General features: G+C 37.5%; 1 protein-coding gene and 2 long non-coding RNA genes across 24 annotated transcripts in view; 1 reads left to right on the forward strand and 2 right to left on the reverse strand.

Annotated features, from left to right (window-relative positions):
* The window catches only part of traf3ip2b (TRAF3 interacting protein 2b), an 872,991-nt gene that overhangs the window by 344,416 nt on the left and 507,677 nt on the right, over window positions 1–20,898 (forward strand). The gene's annotated exons all lie outside the window — the stretch shown is intronic.
* Window positions 1–20,898, reverse strand: part of LOC147834931 (uncharacterized) — a 182,724-nt gene that overhangs the window by 42,370 nt on the left and 119,456 nt on the right. The window lies entirely within an intron of this gene.
* Window positions 14,254–19,559, reverse strand: LOC147841920 (uncharacterized). The gene is made up of 3 exons (XR_015503067.1): window positions 17,926–19,559; window positions 15,453–16,867; window positions 14,254–15,189 (listed from the first exon to the last, which is right to left on the reverse strand). It is a non-coding gene; the product is annotated as an uncharacterized LOC147841920 (long non-coding RNA).

The raw sequence follows: 20,898 nt of genomic DNA on the forward strand, positions 1-20,898 counted from the left end.
ATCACGCCAGAGCAAAACAAATCTCCTCCACAAGACCAAATATGGCTCTTAAAGATGTGCAAATCATCTCGGAGTAATGAACGACAGCAGAGCGCATTAATTGTGGCAGTAAATCTCCTGCCGCTAATAAACGTCTCTCATGTCTGTGGACGCTCTGTAAAACGCTCCAGAATTTTTCATCCTCATGAGTTTGCGGAAGGGAATTTCTGGAATGTTCCACTTCAGTAATCAAAATATGTTGATCGCAGATATTTTTACCCGGGAGAAAATCACTCTAAATAAAGGCCTGATGCCATGCAGCTCAGCTTTACAGGACTGTAGTTAATGCTGATTCTGTTGCTCCAAACTACTAGATTTTATTCAATAAAATGAGTTAATAGAATATTGCAGGGTTTTTCAAACGTATAAATATAACAAATAAAATGTTTAAACTCTAAAAACCAGCTATTAATTTGCTAAATTAGTATTAATAGTAATATTTAATAGTATTAAATAAATAAATTAAAATGTATTTAAACATGCTCTTTTGCTCTTAATTATTATTATTCTAATAATTATTATTTAATTTCATTTATTCATTAATTTACGTTCTTTTATTATACATATTATAAAAGTATTATATTATAAATGTGTAAATGTAATTATTTATTATTATACTTGTTATATTCCTTTATTGATTTTATTTATACTATTAATATTAAATTAATATTCAGTATTAAAGAGAAGATCTGCATGAGGAAAGTTTATTTAGACATGCTTTTTTGCTTTTAATCAGTATTTCATTATTATAATTTAATTTTATTATTAATTAATTTACATAATTTTATTATAAATATTATACAATTATTATATTATAAACGTATACATTTTATTATTTATTTAATTATTATAATTTTTATATTCACTTATTGATGTTATTTATAATATTAATTTGTTATTTAGTATTAAAAAGAAGATCTGCATGAGGAAAAGTTGTTTAGACATGCTCTTTTGCTCTGCATTATTATAATTATTTTAATAATTATTATTTTATTTTATTTTTTTCATTTACATTTTTTTTATTATAAATATTATAAAATAATTATATTATAAATGTATAAATCTAGTTATTTATTTAATAATTATATTGTTATATTCATTCATTATTGATTTTATTTATAATATTAAATTAATATTCAGTATTAGAGGTCTGCACGAGGAAAGATTATTTAGACATGCTCTTTTGCTCCTAATTAGTATTTTTTTTTAAAATTTGTATTATTTAATTTACACAATTAAATTACATCATTATATTATAAATTTTTAAAATGTAACTATTTATTTAATTATTATAAATTTTATATTAATTTATTGACTTTATTTATAATATTAAATTAATAAGTAGTATTAAAGAGAAGATCTGCATGAGGAAAGTTTATTTAGACATGCTCTTTTGCTCTTAATTATTTTAATTATTGTCGTTTTATTTTATTAGTTAATTTACATTATATTATTATAAATTTTATAAAATTATTATATTGTATTAATTTAATTATTTATTTATATTGATTACTATTATTACAATTATAATTTTTATGTTTATTCATTTTATTTTATTAAAAATGTAATTTATTTTTAGCAAAACAGGCAAACATTTTAAATAATAATTCTGACTTCAACTGTATTTAAAAACATTTTAACTCAAAAAACATTCATACTGTTACTGAAATCTACCACTGATTTTGTTCATGAAGACATTGATTGGATGGTTGTCTCATATGAGTGACAGGTTGATCCCGCCTTCATTTTCATAAACACCAATCAGAGATGAGATGTCATTAAAGAGGAAGGGAAGTTATTTTGATTTAAAGCATCTATTTAAACCAAATGATGCACACAGAGAACTCATTTACACAACAAAAGCTCAAATATTAAATTAAAAAAATGTCCATAGTGCCTCTACATTAAAATAAGTAGTCATTTTAGTCTTTTTCAGCCTTGACAGTATTAAAATCTGACTCCAGTGTAATTGCATGCTTTAAATGACATGAGCATGAGTAAAGGCTGACATCATTTTAATTTTGGATGAACGATCCATCTAAGGTTATGCTTTGACAATCCAAACGGCCTGAGCAGAATAAACTCATAAGTAAATCATTTCTTATCATTCTGACGGACCTCTTACAACACAAACACACACACACACAGACACACTCGCGGGCGTCGTTTATCATTGACGTGTACACGGTTGAAGCCATTCTGACACACAAACACATGTTTTCCCACAGAGCAGAAATCACTTCCATCTTCTTCACGATGTCAGGAGGGAAACTGTCTGCGGCACAAACTCTTTCTGTAGCTTTTGCTTAATCTTTTTTGATCGTTGAAGTAAGCCTTGAGGAAAACATATTTACTTAAATTAATTAAACCACTCTAAATCAACATGAGGCATCATTCATTCACTTTCCTTCGGCTTAGTCCTTTATAGGGGAATTGGATGAATTAAATTGGCCGTAGTGTGCTAAAGTGAGTGTGTATATGCACAGTAAAAATGATATGATGACTTAGTCCTGACAGCGTATGTTTTTAGGTCATTGTAACTTATTAAACTAAGTTAATCATGTTTCAGCATAATTTTATAAGTCACGCAAGTCAGTTTAACATAATATAAGTTCAATGGACTCATAAAGTAAGTTTGATTCAGCATAAAAATTTAAGGCAACCAGGATTTTTTTTACTGTGTGGGTGTTTCCCAGTACTGGGTTGTGACTGGAAGTGCATCCGCTGTGTAAAACATGTGCTATAATAGTTGGCGGTTCATTCTTCTGTGGCAACCCCAGATAAAAAAAGAGACTAAGCTGAAGGAAAATGAATGAATGAAACTTTTTTTGACATTTTGAGCAAGATGCTAATGGTCTAATCTGATTCAATGATCTATGCTAAGCTAAGCTAAAACTGCTCCTGCCTGACCTGGAGATCTGCTGAATGTAGTAAGAAATGGTCAATCTCAACTGTTTAAGTCTAAGGGCCCTATCATGCACCCAGCGCAATAAGGCGCAAGACGTGTTTCTATGACGTGTTGCTATTTTCAGACACTAATTTTCCAGGTTTCTACAAACTGTTTAAATAGCAAATTCGTTTGCACGACTTTGTGGACTCATGGGTGTTTTGGTCTAGATAAGAGGTGTGTTAGGGCGCATTTTTGGCCCGTTGCTATTTTGAGGAACTAAAATAAACTGTAATTGTAACGCCTGGGTTCACTCGAAGAAGGCACAGGATCGCAGGGTTATCAAAACTCGTATATTTATTTACAAGACTTACGGAGATGAACACAAGAAGACCATGGAGGGAAGACAGACATAGTGAGACGTAGTGAGAATACCGGACAATGGAGGAACTGAATACAAGGACTAAAGCTGCGGTCACACTTGAGTTTGAGTGTGTGAAATTCTGTCGTACGGCGCTGTGAAAAGTGGCAGGATTAAATAAGATTATTAGACATTTTTAAAAGTGAGCGATTGATTCATGTTTTAAATTTCTGTCCAGAGACGTCATGTTTTGATCCTCGATTGGTCTCACGCAGTCAAGGTCAGAGTTCACAATGTACATTTTAAGTTAAATGAAATTAATTTACAATACATTTTTATGTTTTAATTCATTTTTAATGTTTTAGGGCTTCAACAAAAAGACATCTTTGATTTAGAAGCCAATTTAACCATTATAATTTTATTTTTAAGCTTTAATTACAGATTTATTTTACAGATTTATTTCAATTACTGAAATATTTTTTTTGTTTTAATTAACCATATTTCTCATACAAATATTAAACTAAAATGAAAAGTAAATATTATATGATATGAAAAATACAGAAAATATGAGCGTTTGTTTGATTTCAGCTAGTTGCCTTGTTTTAATTTAACTCAGGTGTTAAAATAGTCAAACTAAACTTTAACAAAACTAGAAAAACTAATTAAAAATATTAAAAATGGAATGAACAATTTAATTGCTAGACTTTTAAGTAAAAACATCTATCCTGCAGTACAATAGTTATTATGCTAAACTAAAATAAATATAAGTGATTTGAAATCAAACAAGCAGAAAAAAACATGAATTTATTTTTATTTTCAGAGAGTTTCAATTTAATTTGAGTGTTAAAATAGTAAAAAAAACTCAACTTTAACTACAGACATACAGTTGAAGTCAGAATTATTTGCCCCCCTTTGAATTTCTTTTTCTTTTTAAATATTTCCCAAATGATGTTTAGCAGAGCAAAGAAATTTTCACAGTATGTCTGATAATATTTTGTCTTCTGGAGAAAGTCTTTTTTGTTTTATTTCGGCAAGATTAAAAGCAGTTTTTAATTTTTTAAACACCATTTTAAGGACAAAATTATTAGCCCCTTTGGTCTAATTTTTAATTCGATAGTCTACAGAACAAACCATCGTTATACAATAACTTGCCTAATTAACCTAACTTAATCTAATTAACCTAGTTAAGCCTTTAAATGTCACTCTAAGCTGTATAGAAGTGCCTTGAAAAATATTAAGTAAAATATTATTTACTGTCTTCATGGCAAAGATTAGAAATGTGCTCACCAAGCTTAAACTTTGCACCGCAGTGAACTGCGAAACTTAACGCCTGACCCTGCCTTTCCAGTCTGACGCATTCGCGTGCAATGAATGGAAGTCTATGGGAAGAAAAGTCCAGTGTGACCGCAGCTTTAAATACACATGAGGGCAACGACAATGATTGGACACAGGAGGATGAACACAGTTGGAACACATGAACATAACTAGTGGCGGGAACTGGGACAAAGGAGCACATGGTGAAGGTCACATGAGGAAAACAAAACACACACGGAGTGCTTTAGTTGTGCGCTTCATTTACACATTGCTGAACACACAGGATGTACAGCAATATGAAAATATCTTTACAAATGAAAAAGAATTAAAGGATTATTAAAATATTACTAAAAGGCTTATTTTCATACATAAATATACACACCAGAACCTCCATGCCTTCTTCACCTCGGGGGGCTTTTTCAGTTTATTCATGACAATTTGCTTTTGTGTAATGTTATCATCATTGTTAGCTGTATTATTTATTATATGCATATTTATATGTGTTTCATTAAAAACAAGCTTAGATTTGTCCACCTGTCAGGTTTTGGACCATATAGGGCACAGCATGTGTGTTAGGATATAACTCAGTATTGAGCACACTTCATTATTATTGTTCATTTATTATTTTGCTGAAATTAGAACTGAATTTAGAAATAGCTTTGAAACAAATCTTTGCACTTAACGAACAGCATTAATTATGTAGGGTACTGGATGTCTGTGCGTACAGCACCTTTCCTTATCCACATAGGAGAGTGAGAGAGAAAGTAAATAATGATCAGGCCTTATCTCTCATCTCTCAGATGCTCTGTTTAACTGTTTTCTCGCTAGTGAAGTGTTCAGTTTTTTCACTTACAAAGTTCGCCGTGTAAATAGCAAATGCGCTATGGCGCGATGCAACTGGCTCTTAAAGGGAATGGGAGATGAGACTCTGATTGGTTTATTCTCAAAACACACCTATAACTCAATATGAGAATAAGCTCAACCCTGTTAGACCATGCGTCACGGCGCAAAGCAGATTTTTCCTTCCTAATATTAGCAAAAGTGGATTCTGACACGCCCTTATTGCTTTTGCGCCCTGCGCTTTGAACTTTGCGCCTAGATCGTCAAAATAGAGCCCTAAGGGTTTTAAGGACAAATAACTAAAAACCCAGAATAAGCTAGACTGTAAAATATCAATAAATGTGCATTTTTACATATTTTGTGATTCATTTATTTCTGCTTTTGAATTGTATTATGGGATCTTAATCATCTTCTCAAAAAGACAAAAGTCTTGTCGCCTATTCAAGTTTAGGGAAACAGCAAACAATAACTTGACCTCTAGTCATTTGGTGTCAGAAGGGGCTTATATGAAAGGCAAGGGGCTCTAGATGACGCTTATTTGAGCACAATGAAATCTGATCATGTCTTGATGTTGACTGATTTCATCAGGACAGTAATGTCTGACTCTGCTTAGACGACCCATCACTGAACAGAAATAATGTCCAGTATAGAATATAAAGTCCTGCTGCAGTGGAGACAGAATGAATATTGTGTCTGACTCCATCATGAGCTTGGAGGACTGCATCCATACATCTCTGACATGACTCACATCACTGATTAATAAAGTCATCTGGAATGAAGAAGAAAGCGTTCCTGCAGGACTCCCAGAGTTCATCAAGAGTCTTTGGGTTCATCTTCAATGCCTCCTCCTTCATCTTACCCCAGACATGCTCAATAATGTTCATGTCTGGTGACTGGGCTGGCCAATCCTGGAGCAGCTTGACCTTCTCTGCTTTCAGGAGCTTTGATGTGGAGGCTGAAGTATGAGGAGCGCTATCCTGCTGGAGAATTGTCCCTCTTCTGTGGTTTGTAATGTAATGAGCAGCACAAATGTCTTGATATCTCAGGCTGTTGATGTTGCAGATCTCTCGCACGCCCCCATACTGAATGGAAGTCCAAACCATGATTTTTCCTTCACCAAACTTGACTGATTTCTGTAAGAATCTTTGCTCCATGTTGGTTCCAGTAGGTCTTCTGCAGTATTGGTGATGATTGAGATGCAGATCAACAGATGATTCATCAGAGAAATCCACCCTCTGACAATCCAGATGATCAACTGGAAGTCAAGTTATGATCTGTTGCTCTTACAACTGGGATCCACAACAAGAGTTCTGTCAGGCAGTGTACTGTCTGGGTTGGTGTTGTATATTACTCTATAAATACCCTGTAATAAACCGCCAGCACATTTTCTGTTATTTTACAGACATATGCTTCACTATATATTATTTTAAACTACTATAATGTCAATAAAAGTCACTTTGTGTAATAGGGAAACTCTTCATTAACAGATATTTTTACAGTGCATGCATGAGCATAACCACAACATTTGCGCTCGCATTCTGACAAAAACACGAAAACAAGATATTGTCTTTCGGGGTCAAGATGAGACGAACATCTCAACCCACGATTAACAAATATTGCCCAACAAAGAGCAGCTCTTTGTGCGTCGCTGTTCATTGTGTGTCAATATCAGGTGCGCTTCAGCGGGCCCGGAGCTTGTGGCTTTATCCCCAGGGAGAGAATAAAGATGGATTTCTTTGGAAATGACAGCGGTTTTATGAAGGAGCACAAAAGATGGACTTGGCATATTATTCCGCTTAATCCCATAGAAGAGCGATTCGAGATCTATTCAAGTCTTGTCACTTTGGTGTTGGGATACTATCAAACCGAACAGGTGGATTTCCTATAGAGGGCAAAAGCAGGGCCCCTCATTGTCATAACCGCTGGCGGGGCCCCACCGCCGATCCATATGTCAGCTCTTCATGTTTGGTCCTCCAAAACACAGACACAGAAATACATCAAAACCATGCTCCTTTTTTCTGAAGAATCGCGCATTTAAGTGCATCTCATGATATTAAAATAATTATTATAGATGCCAGCATTAGTATTGTTAGTTTTAGCGATGTCTATAAGCTAGTGTGCACCAAAACAGTGATAAAACTCATGTTTAGAAGATATAAGCCTGATATAAACATCTAAAGTTTGCAGTTTGTCACTTCGGCCTAAATGTTTATTGATGTCACCTCATACTTCAGTTTCTCATCAAACTTTCTGGCCAATCAAACGCTCTCTAGAACCTAATATGCCCCGCCCCCTTCTCCTCATTGGCTTTTCATTTGATGCACTTAAGCTCAAGCAATCTCACTGGCAGAGCTGTGAGAAAAACAACACGCTATTGGCTGCTTTTCAAAGGGGAGGGGCTACACTATGCCCCGCCCTCTCTTCATGTTTCAGTTGAGATTGTCAAACATCGAATAAAAAAGATGCACATTTCAAAGCGCTTCATGTGAATGTTAAAATACACTCACTGGCCACTTTATTAGCTACACCTGTCCAACTGCTTGTTAACGCAAATTTCTAACCAGCCAATCCCATGGCAGCAACTCAATGTATTTAGGCATGAAGACATGGTTAAGACGATCTGCTGCAGTTCACACAGAGCATCAGAATGGAAAAAAAGGGGATTTAAGTGACCTTGATGTGGCATGGTTGTGGCTCTGAGTATTTCAGAAACTGCTGATCTACTGGGATTTTCACGCACAACCATCTCTAGGGTTTAGAGAAAATGGTCCGATAAAGAGGAAATATCCAGTGAGCGGCAGTTCTGTGAGCGCAAATGCCTTGTTGATGCCAGAGGTCAGAGGAGAATGGCCAGACTGGTTCCAGCTGATAGAAAGGCAACAGTAACTCAAATAAGCACTCGTTACAACCGAGCTCTGCAGAAGAGCATCTCTGAACACACAACACGTCCAACCTTGAGGCGGATGGGCTACAGCAGCAGAAGAGCACACCGGGTGCCGCTCCTGTCAGCTAAGAACAGGAAACTGAGGCTACAATTCACACAGACTCACCAAAACTGGACAATAGAAGATTGGAGAAACGTTGCTGCTCTGATGAGTCTCCATTTCTGCTGACACATTCAGATGCTCGGCTCACAATTTGGCCTCAACAACATGAAAGCATGGATCCATCCTGCCTTGTATCAGCGGTTCAGGCTGGTGGTGGTGGTGTAATGGTGTGGGGGAGATTTTCTTGGCACACTTTGGGGTCATTAGTACCAGTTGAGCATCAACGCCACAGCCTACCTGAGTATTGCTGCTGACCATGTCCATCCCTTTATGAGCACAGTGTCTCCATCTTCTGATGGCTACTTCCAGCAGGATAACACAGCATGTCATAAAGCTCAATCATCTCAGACTGGTTTCCTGAACATGACAATGAGTTCACTGTACTCAAATGGCCTCCACAGTCAGCAGATCTCAATCCAATAGAGCAGCTTTGGGATGTGGTGGAATGGGAGATTGGCATCATGGATGTGCAGCCGACAAATCTGCAGCAACTGTGTGATGCTATCATGTCAATATGGAGCAAAATCTCTGAGAAATATTTCCAGAAGCTTGTTGAATCTGCCATGCATGATTAAGGCAGTTCTGAAGGCAAAAGGGGATCCATCTCGGTAAGGTGTTGTATTAAGTGTGTGCTTGACGCATTTCAGGGAATTGCCCGTGTAATTTTTTAAATAAACTAATCTAAAACTAAACCATGCTCAATTCTGAAAAGAATTTAGAAATAATACATTAATTAGTTTCTGTCTATTTTTATTTTCTGGTTATGTAGTCCACTTAATTGCACATTTTAAGAGATAGTTCACCCAAAAAATTATAATTCTGTCATAATTTACTCACAATTTAATTGTTCTAAACCTGTTTGACTTTTGAGAAGATATTTTGATAAATGTTGGAAACCTGTAACCACTGACTTCCATATTATTTATTTTTTCCTCTATGGAAGTCAATGGTTACAGGCTTCCAACATTCTTAAAAATAGCTTCTTTAGTGTTCAACAAAACACTTAAAGTTTTAAAACCGCTTGAAGGTAAGTGAACAGTGAGTAAACTGCATGATCTATCTCTTGAAAGCAGAATGAAAGCATGTTTTGCGGTCTGACAAACAGCATGTGTGACTCTCCGAGAGCATCAGTGTGGACAGAAGTGTGTGTCAGGCTTCAGGAACTTCATGACTGCAGTGTTAGCCGCTCCGTCACTGAACTCCGTCTGGACAAAAGCACGACTCGAGAGGCTGATAAAGTCAGCATGATTCACAAGAGTCTTCAGGCCCTGAAAATAACCTGAGGGCCCTGAAGACTGCAGACGGGGCCGCCGCGTAAACAACAGTAAATACAACAGTGTATATCAGAGCATTACTGAAGAAAATATGAGATAAACAAACACTCCAATGTGAATCATTCCACTACAAACCTCCAAACATGAATAAATCAAGATATAAAAGTGAAGAGTAAATCTCTGCTCTGCTACTGTCAATTCTGCTACTTGATCGTGTCCACTCTGTTACTGTCAACCCTGCTACTGTCAACATTTTACAGTCACTCTGTTATTCTGTCTACACTGTACTGTCAACTCTGTTACGGTTAACTCTGTTACCATCAACCCTGCAATCATCAACCCTGTTACTGTCAATACTGTTACGGTCAATATTGTTAGCCAAATCTGTTACTGTCAACCCTGTTACTGTCAATACTGTTACGGTCAATATTGTTAGCCAACTCTGTTACTGTCAACCCTGTTACTGTCAATACTGTTATGGTTAAATCTGTTAAGGTCAACCCTGTTACTGTAAATATTGTTAGCCAACTGTGTTACGGTCAACTCTGTTACTGTTAATGCTGTAAGTCAACTCTGTTAATGCCAACTTTATTACTCTATCAATACTGTTACTGTCAACTCTGTTACTGTCAACTCTTACCATCAACAATGTTATTGTCAACATTTTTATAGACAACTCTGTTACTCTGTCTACCTGGTTACTGTCAACTCTTATATGGTAAACTCTGTTAGTCAATACTGTTACAGTCAACCCTACTATTGTCAATACTGTTAGCCAACTCAGTTACGGTCAACTCTGTTATGGTCAACCCTGTAACTGCCGATACTGTTAGTCAACTCTGTTATGGTCAACTCTGTATCTGCCGATACTGTTAGTCAACTATGTTATGGTCAATTCTGTATCTGCCGATACTGTTAGTCAACTCTGTTATGGTCAACTCTGTAACTGCTGATACTGTTAGTCAACTCTGTTATGGTCAACTCTGTAACTGCTGATACTGTTAGTCAACTCTGTTATGGTCAACTCTGTAACTGCTGATACTGTTAGTCAACTCTGTTATGGTCAACTCTGTATCTGCCAATACTGTTAGTCAACTATGTTATGGTCAATTCTGTATCTGCCGATACTGTTAGTCAACTCTGTTATGGTCAACTCTGTAACTGCTGATACTGTTAGTCAACTCTGTTATGGTCAACTTTGTAACTGCTGATACTGTTAGTCAACTCTGTTATGGTCAACTCTGTAACTGCTGATACTATTAGTCAACTCTGTTATGGTCAACTCTGTAACTGCCGATACTGTTAGTCAACTCTGTTATTGTCAACTCTGTAATTGCTGATACTATTAGTCAACTCTGTTATGGTCAACTCTGTAACTGCCGATACTGTTAGTCAACTCTGTTATGGTCAACTCTGTAACTGCTGATACTGTTAGTCAACTATGTTATGGTCAATTCTGTATCTGCCGATACTGTTAGTCAACTCTGTTATGGTCAACTCTGTAATTGCTGATACTATTAGTCAACTCTGTTATGGTCAACTCTGTAACTGCCGATACTGTTAGTCAACTCTGTTATGGTCTACTCTGTAACTGCCGATACTGTTAGTCAACTCTGTTATGGTCAACTCTGTAACTGCCGATACTGTTAGTCAACTCTGTTATGGTCAACTCTGTAATTGCTGATACTATTAGTCAACACTGTTATGGTCAACTCTGTATCTGCCGATACTGTTAGTCAACTCTGTTATGGTCAACTCTGTAACTGCCGATACTGTTAGTCAACTCTGTTATGGTCAACTCTGTAACTGCCGATACTGTTAGTCAACTCTGTTATTGTCAACTCTGTAATTGCTGATACTATTAGTCAACACTGTTATGGTCAACTCTGTATCTGCCGATACTGTTAGTCAACTCTGTTATGGTCAACTCTGTAACTGCCAATACTGTTAGTCAACTCTGTTATGGTCAACTCTGTATCTGCCGATACTGTTAGTCAACTCTGTTATGGTCAACTCTGTAACTGCCAATACTGTTAGTCAACTCTGTTATGGTCAACCCTGTAACTGCCGATACTGTTAGTCAACTCTGTTATGGTCAACTCTGTATCTGCCGATACTGTTAGTCAACTCTGTTATGGTCTACTCTGTATCTGCCGATACTATTAGTCAACTCTGTTTTGGTAAACTCTGTAATAGCAGATACTGTTAGTCAACTCTGTTATGGTCAACTCTGTAACTGCCGATACTATTAGTCAACACTGTTATGGTCAACTCTGTAACTGCCGATACTGTTAGTCAACTCTGTTATGGTCAACCCTGTAACTGCCGATACTGTTAGTCAACTCTGTTATGGTCAACTCTGTAATAGCAGATACTGTTAGTCAACTCTGTTATGGTCAACTCTGTAACTGCCAATACTGTTAGTCAACTCTGTTATGGTCAACTCTGTAATTGCTGATACTGTTAGTCAACTCTGTTATGGTCAACTCTGTAACTGCCGATACTGTTACTCAACTCTTTTATGGTCAACTCTGTAACTGCCGATACTGTTAGTCAACTCTGTTATGGTCAACTCTGTATCTGCCGATACTGTTAGTCAACTCTGTTATGGTCAACTCTGTAACTGCTGATACTGTTACTCAACTCTGTTATTGTCAACTCTGTAATTGCTGATACTATTAGTCAACTCTGTTATGGTCAACGCTGTAACTGCTGATACTGTTACTCAACTCTGTTATGGTCAACTCTGTTACCATCAACCCTGTTACCGTCAAGTCTGTCACTGTCAACTCCCACCATCAACTCTGTTACTGTCAACATTTATATGTAACATGTAACATTTAACTCTGTTACTCTGTCTACTCTATTATGGTCAACTCTATTATTGCCAACTCTGGTACCGTCAACTGAGTTATGGTTTAAAAAGTTAAACGATAAGTAAAAACCGTAACAGCATTAGTACCAGAATCAAATGTTCACTAGCACATGAATCATTTTGCATTCTATAACATTAGCAATGGATTGAGTTTATTTTGAGTTATACATTTGTTGTACATGAATGGAGGAAAATGCATGAAAAGTACCCACGGTTTTGGAATGAGTCTCATGCTTCAATGAGGAACTGCTGTAAATCAGTCAGTCTTGTAGAAATACATGCTGAATCACTTTATCTGTGAGAAATGAAACATGCGGTCAGTTCTGTGATATTCTCAAGACTTTGGATAAAAGGAATCTTGTTGGAGGTTTGGTCCATTTTGCATGGATTATGAACTGTTAATCTTTAAACCTAAACAATAGATTTATACGTGGATTATAAGTGAGAAGTCGCACATGACATTTTGAATCATTTCTGCTTAGTGTATACAAGAACTGTTGAGTACAAAATGTAAAATAATTTCTACTGTAACAAACTTTCTTTTGGTTATTGATTACTGTCTCAAAGCTAATTATTTTTGGGCAATTCTGAAAACAATGAAAAATGTAAATATTGAGAAATACTACTTAATAAACGCACATACATTGTGAAATCTTTACATAGGCTGATGATTTCAGTCACTTTACTTTAAGCTAACTGTGATTTGGATTTCATATTGAAAAGTCAAATGTATTCAAAAGTAGAAATGTATTTATACATTTTAATAATTAATTTAACTGCTAATATTAAATAAGAATAATTATTATTAATTATATATATATATATATACACACATTTACACATTACTTATGTACATATACAACATAATGCTGTTTTTATTATAACACAAATTTTATTATAATAAAAAATAATAATTACACTTAAATGTGGTCATCTATCAATTAAATTTTCAATTTATAAAAGTTAATACAATATTAATACACACATTACTATAACACATTTATGTTCATATAATGCAAAATAATAACTACTTTTGCAATTTTAATAGTATATAAGAGTATTTAAAATAAGTTTAATTTTAATGCATATGCTAATATTGAATTAGCTATTGAATAAATAATTAATATTAACAATAATAATTCATGTTTATTTGTAATCATTTAATATAAAGTTTTTAATTTATATAATGCTTTAAATTTGATAAATCAAAATATATTTGAACGGCATAATTTTTATGGATTTTTAAAAGCAATTTCTATTCTATTTTAATTATTGTGAAATTTAAACAATTTTTATTTTTAATTCTAGGGCAGCACGGTGACTCAATGGTTAGCACTGTGGCCTCAACTGTGTGGAGTTTGCATGTCCTCCCCGTGTTGGCGTGGGTTTCCTCTGTGTCATCATTTTTAAAAATAAATTGTTAGATTATTTTGTAAAATGTTAGACGTTTAATTTCTCTTTTGATCAAAGGTGAAATTTGAAATAATTTAGTTTCCATTTTAACCTACACCTCTACCTAGACTTTCAATTTGAACAAAAAGCTTAAGTAACCTGCACTATATATACAGTTATATAGTTAAACCATTCGCCCTCCTATGTGAATTTTGTTTTTCTTTGTCAAATATTTTCCAAGTGATGTTTATCAGAGCCAGGAAATTTTCACAGTGTTTCCTAAAATATTTTTTTTCTCCTAGAGAAAGTCTTATTTGTTTTATTTTGGCTAAAATAAAAGTTTTATTTTTTAAAATTCATTAACCATTATTAGCAAGATATATTTTTTTTCAGATTGTCTACAGAACAAACCAACCCAGGCTCATTATTGATATGCACCCCTGTATACATTTCTGAGGAGTGCGAAATACGTCCCAGGAGCTACATTTTTATTTTATTTTTTTGCAGTTTTTGTTTTGGTGAATCCACCAGAGGCCGCTGTGTATGCTTTTTAGATCTCAAATTTCTCTCGTGAACATTCACCAGAGGCCGCTGTCGACTGATTGACTGACCGATCAATCCCTCCACCCACCGCCTTCCCTAAACCCAACCAATATTGTTTTCAAAAGCAACCCAGAACAAAAAGCCCACACAACCACCTGAATTTAACCCCGTTTTCAGGTTTTACCACAATCTCACCCTGTTATTTACTTGCTTATTTTATTTTTTTGCCTTCTGTTTTTGTTTCACCGGCTTCCTAGAACCGTTTTTTTACTAGACTTGAACCCTGTCATTGCAGTCGACTCTTCCCTGCCTCTCAAGTCCAACAACATACATGGCGAGCCACTAGGCATACTAGTAACAGCGGAAAAGCAGACACACGAAGATAGCACTAAAAGAAACAGAAGCCGTCAGCAGCGTCATACCGTTGATTTCAAAGATGAAATGCAGTCAGGCTACCTCAGGCTACATAATTCACGCTCTCCAGAAAAATAGACGAGGGTACTTTTCCACAATGAGCCTGTGTTGGAACAAACCAGTTATACAATGACTTGCCTAATTACCCTAACTTTACCCTAATTAACCTGGTTAAGCCTTTAAATTTCACTTTAAGCTGAACACTCAACACAATCTCACGGCAATTCGTAACTTTTTCATTTAGTGGCTAATTCGTATGAATTCGTACGATCTAATTCGTACAATTTAGTACGATTTGCTCATCCCCCAATGACGTTTGGGGTTAGGGGTGGGGTCAGGTGCCACGCCTCCTTTTTAAAATCGTACCATTTCGTACGACTGAACTCGTACGAATTCGTACGAATTAGCCACTAAACTGGCAAAACGTAAAATACTTACGTTTTCTCATGAGATCAGGCTGGAATACTAGTGTCTTAAAGAATATATAGTCAAATATTATGTGCTGTCATCATGGCAAAGAGAAAAGAAATCAGTTATTAGAAATGAGTTAATAAAACTTCTCGTTGTTGGGGAAAAATATTCAGCAGGACCAATAATTCTTCTGAAATAAATCTGAATCTACGGTATTAAACTTTAAACTTTAATCAAAGATTTCCCCTGTATTAAACAAACAGGCAATCCCCATCCCCATCCATTTCAATCACATCAAGCATTAACCATCATCATCAGTATCTGCATTTGCACTATACGGACACTACACGCGCACCAGCGGATCCTTTAAGCCGTTTAGGTACACGGGCTACTTGTGGCATCTGGACAAAGGCTCGGGCTCATGTTATATTGAGCCACCAAAAAAGCTCCAGATGGTTTGGTGCTGCTGCCGAGGGTCTCGAACCCGTTTCAGACGCCCGGTTTCCGTTGCGCTACAAAGCGGCCCCTTCCCCTCATGCATATTCATGAGCAGCGCCACCTCCCATCATTTGAATATTCATAATAAGCCCGGCTCAGGAATAGGGTGAGGTCTGCGCGCCTCATGAATATTCAAAGGAAACTGCCCAAAAGGTTTAGGACTCGGAGTTTTGTGCAAACAAATTTCACGGTACATCTGCAAAAAGACACACCTCCCCGGGCACAGATAATGAGGAGGATTCGGAGCAGATGCCCGACCATTGTGGGCTCCGGAGAGAGGATTATGAGCAGTCATAATAAAACACTTATTGCGGATTTATACAACAACAGCAATCTGAGAAGTTTCAAATCGAGCATGGCGTGAAGCTTTTCAAACGCTGAAGAGCAGGAAAACGCTGGTTAGTTCACTGCCAATTAAACAGCCATAAAGAGACGTGTGTTTCTGGACGCCGGCTCACTTTGTGGATGCGCTCGGCTTGTTTTGTTTTTTGTTCAGCAGAACCAGCTGTAAATCCTGCAGTAGATCAAATGTCAGACCGGAGCGCTGGTGAAAATTAGGGCCTGGAAAAATTGGGTCAAAAAAACAAAGGATTACTCCAAAATTATTCATCCCCTGCAGCATTTGTGGTATGCCTGTGATCTCGCCATAAGCACAGCCGCCAACCGCCACATTATCATATTTGGCTGACGATACAAACGCAAAGTGTGGATTCAAGAAAAACCACCAAACTAATAACGATATCAAACAATTGCAAACTAAAAACTAAAATAAAATAGGATTGCTTGGAATGTGGGATATTTCAAATAGCTGGACTTGGAAATTGACTTGCATTCTTTTGTATTAAAGCAGGACTTCTCAACGCCTCAACTCATTCATTTATTTTCTCTCGGCTTATTATCCCTTTATTCATCAGGAGTCACCATGGTGGAATGAACCACCAACTTATCCAGCTTATGTGGATGCCCTTTCAGCTGCAACCAATGACTGTAAAAAATATGGACGACGCGACAGCCCTTTTTCCCATTGAACGCCTTGAGGGCAAAACGCCTGCTTGACGGGCACAAACTGTCGCAAAAGACTGCTGAAATTGGAGCCAGACATGCGCAGAAGGACCGTCTGATGGAGCCAGAGGAGGAGCCGCGAAAATGAGCAGAGTCAAGCTTCCAATCAAACGCTTTATGTAAAATCAACTACGCCCCCCGAACTTCTCAGCATGCGTTTGCTGTCATATCAACACAAATAGATGTAATAACGTTAACAAATATGAGGGGTTTATATATTCAATCGCGCCAGCTCCAGGCCGCAACACATAACCTACTCGCGGCGTCGCGGGCTGATTCCGGCTCGCATGCGGCAGCGCCAGCTCGCTCGGCCGCCGCATCTGGCTCGATTGACTCGGGCTGGAATTGGGTAGTGAGTCCAGGCATCCGGAGTAGGTCCAGCAGAGGTAACATTAGTCAGTCTGAGCTCTAAGAGATAAGTCTCCGGCAGGCGAGAATCTAGCCGGAACTGTGTTTTGCTATCTGGGTGGCTAGGCGTGTATCAGCAAACTAATAAAGCCCGAAAAAAGCCCTGAACTTAGCGAATAAACAGTGTTCCACCAGGATCATGTATGTCAGAAACTATAGTTTACTGCTGAACTCATTTTGTCATGGTAAAATAACACAGAAATCGAATAATAACATTTCAGTCTACTTCAGTCTCCTGCCGAAGCTCAGACGCCGCGCTTTGAGAAACTGTCAATCACAGCTGTCAATCACGATGACACGCCCAGCATTAAATTACTGCTAAAAACAAACTGTTTACAAAAATGAAGATCTGCACCTATTTCAGCACAATAACCAGTGCCTTAATCCACCAGAACTTTCTTTCGGGACATTTTATTGCAAGTGTAATATTTTTTTTTATTTGGGCTCAAGTCTCCTTCATTAACACGGAGGAGGCGGGCTTTATGACTTGTACTGCAGCCAGCCCCCAGGGGGTGATCTAACGGCCGAAACCTTCACTCAAACGTAAGCTTGCGGCACACTTGGCTGCAACCCACGACTGGGAAACACCCATGCACACAAACATTCACACACACTCATACACTACAGCCAATTTTGTCCAATTCCCCTACAGCGCATGTGTTTGGACTGGGTGGGAAAGGCGGAGGACACCCACGCCAACATGGGAAGAACATGCAAACTCCACACAGACACACCAACTGAACCCAGCCGGGACTCGAACCAGCAACCTTCTTGCTGTGAGGCGACAGTGCTAACCATTGAGCCACCGTGTCGCCTTACATCTCAAATTTTCATCAATGTCAGAGTTCCTGAAAATTCTGTTGTAAGAGTTAGTTAATTATTTATATAGTTTTTACAACACAACGCTGCCCAAATGCTGAACACAATCAATATTAATTAAAATAAGTCCCACATCACATACATTCATTCATTTTCTTGTCGGCTTAGTCCCTTTATCAATCCGGGGTCGCCACAGCGGAATGAACCGCCAACTTATCCAGCACGTTTTTTTACACAGCGGATGCCCTTTCCAGCTGCAACCCATCTCTGGGAAACATCCACACACACATTCACACACACACTCATACACTACGGACAATTTAGCCTCCCCAGTTCACCTGTACTGCATGTCTGTGGGGGAAACTGGAGCACCCAGAGGAAACCCATGCAAACGCAGGGAGAACATGCAAACTCCACACAGAAACGCCAACTGAGCCGAGGCTTGAACCAGCAGTCTTCTTGCTGTGAGGCGACAGCACTACCTACTGCGCCACTGCTTCGCCCACATCACACACAAAACACTTAAAACATAAGGCAAACCCCTCAACATCAAGAGGGCTCAAATGCTAAAGCACAAAGATGGAGTTTCAGAAGTTTTTAAAAACAGATAGAGCTGGAGCGTGTCTGATGTGGGGTTCAAGCCTGTTCCAGAGTTTTGGGGTGATAACAGCAAAAGCCCGACCCCCACTTCTCTTACACCAGGACCTTGGTACTGTGACGACCCCAGGACTTCAGTATGGATGTGGCAGATCCTGATTGGGTGCCTGGTTGTTCACTAATAGGCTCAAACCATATAAAAGTGTTTTGTGTGCTAGCTTCTGGGGGACGGTGTGGCTACGGGCCGTCCTCGTGTCAAGATCATCTCTTCATTTCTGCAACCTTATGGTTTTGTTTAGCATTATTTATTTGTGTAGTTAAAGTAGTTATTTTCTTTATTTTTCCCCTAGACATTTGTTTGTTTGTTGATTTGTTGTTCTATTTTGTTTTATGTATAATAAATAAGTTGCATATACATGCTTTTGTTGTCCGAACTCTTTTATGTTGCGACTCAAACGAGGGGGTCGTAACATAAAATTGGGCGCTCGTCCGGATAAGTTAACTCCACATAAGGTAATGCATTTTGTTTGTGTTCACCAATGTAAATGAGTAGACTTCAAGTAGTTGGAGTGTTCTCAGCTGGGTTTGTAATCCTTCCATCGAGACACTATTTGTTATTTTGCCTTTTTTATTTTTGAAGGTTATTCTGGATGGAGATTATTAAGTCTCTGTCGGGGGTACGCATCGGGCTCCGCACAGAAACGTCAACTCGGTTGGTAAGGACTAGAACCAGTGACGTTCTTGCTGTGAAGCAACAGTGCTAACCACTGTGCCGCCCATCTAGGAAAGGAGGAGGAGTAGGGGTGGATGGGGGATTCTTCAAAACAGAGATGGCTGTTAAATGAAACTCAGGGTATTTATAGTGGCTTAGGAATCGTCTGCAAGCAATGATGAGCATGTGATCCTCTCAAAATTAGTTTATAAATAAACTCCACTAATTTATTCTTGCTTGATAATTTATTATAATGTATGCATATGCACCACATAGAAAAAGACTTGATCATCACTGTCAATCTAAATTAATAAAATCTTTAAAAATGTATATATCGCAATACACTACCTGACAAAAGTCTTGTTGCCTATCCAAGTTTTACGAACATCAAATAATAACTTGACTTTTAGTTGATCATTTGGGATTAGAAGCAAAGGGCTCTAGATGACGCTTATTTGAGCACAATAAAATCTGATCATGTCTTGATTTTCACTGATTTCATTAGGACAGTAATATCTGACTCTGCTTAGACTAAAGTGTCATCACTGAACAGAAATAATGTCCAGTGTAGAATATCACTGACTCCATCATGAGCTTGGAGGACTGCATCCATACATCTCTGACATGACTCAAATCACTGATTAATAAAATCATCTGGAATGGTGAAGAAAGCCTTCAGCTGGACTCCCAGAGTTCATCAAGAGTCTTTGGGTTCATCTTCAATGCCTCCTCCTTCATCTTACCCCAGACATGCTCAATAATGTTTATGTCTGGTGACTGGGCTGGCCAATCCTGGAGCAGCTTGACCTTCTTTGCTTTCAGGAGTTTTGATGTGGAGGCTGAAGTATGAGAAGGAGCGCTATCCTGCTGGAGAATTGTCCCTCTCCTGTGGTTTGTAATGTAATGGGCAGCACAAATGTCTTGATACCTCAGGCTGTTGATGTTGCAGATCTCTCGCACGCCCCCATACTGAATGAACCCCAAACCATGATTTCTCCTCCACCAAACTTGACTGATTTCTATGAAAATCTTGGCTCCATGCTGGTTCCAGTAGGTCTTCTGCAGTATTTGGGATAATTGGGATGCAGATCAACAGATGATTCATCAGGAAAATCCTCTTTCTGACACTTTTCCAAACAATCAATACATTTGCCGGAGTGTATTGTTGAAATGTTGAAAATTGTCAAAGCATTTTCCCAAAATGTGTGTCAAAATAAGATTCGTCAGCAAAAATAATTTCAAATTCAAGTTGTGGCCAAATTAAGCCTCAAATTCACCCTAGAGTGGATGAAAACATCCCCAACAGCACACAAGTATCAAGTACATAGGTGTACCTTTACAAAAGGTGCCGCCCCAGTGACAGATTTAATATGATTGTTTCTGAGAGTGTACAGGGTGACAGGCC

Source organism: Danio rerio, chromosome 11 (genome assembly GCF_052040795.2).
Source record: "Danio rerio strain M-AB ecotype USA chromosome 11, GRCz13ab, whole genome shotgun sequence".
NCBI classification, from domain to species: Eukaryota; Metazoa; Chordata; class Actinopteri; order Cypriniformes; family Danionidae; genus Danio; species Danio rerio.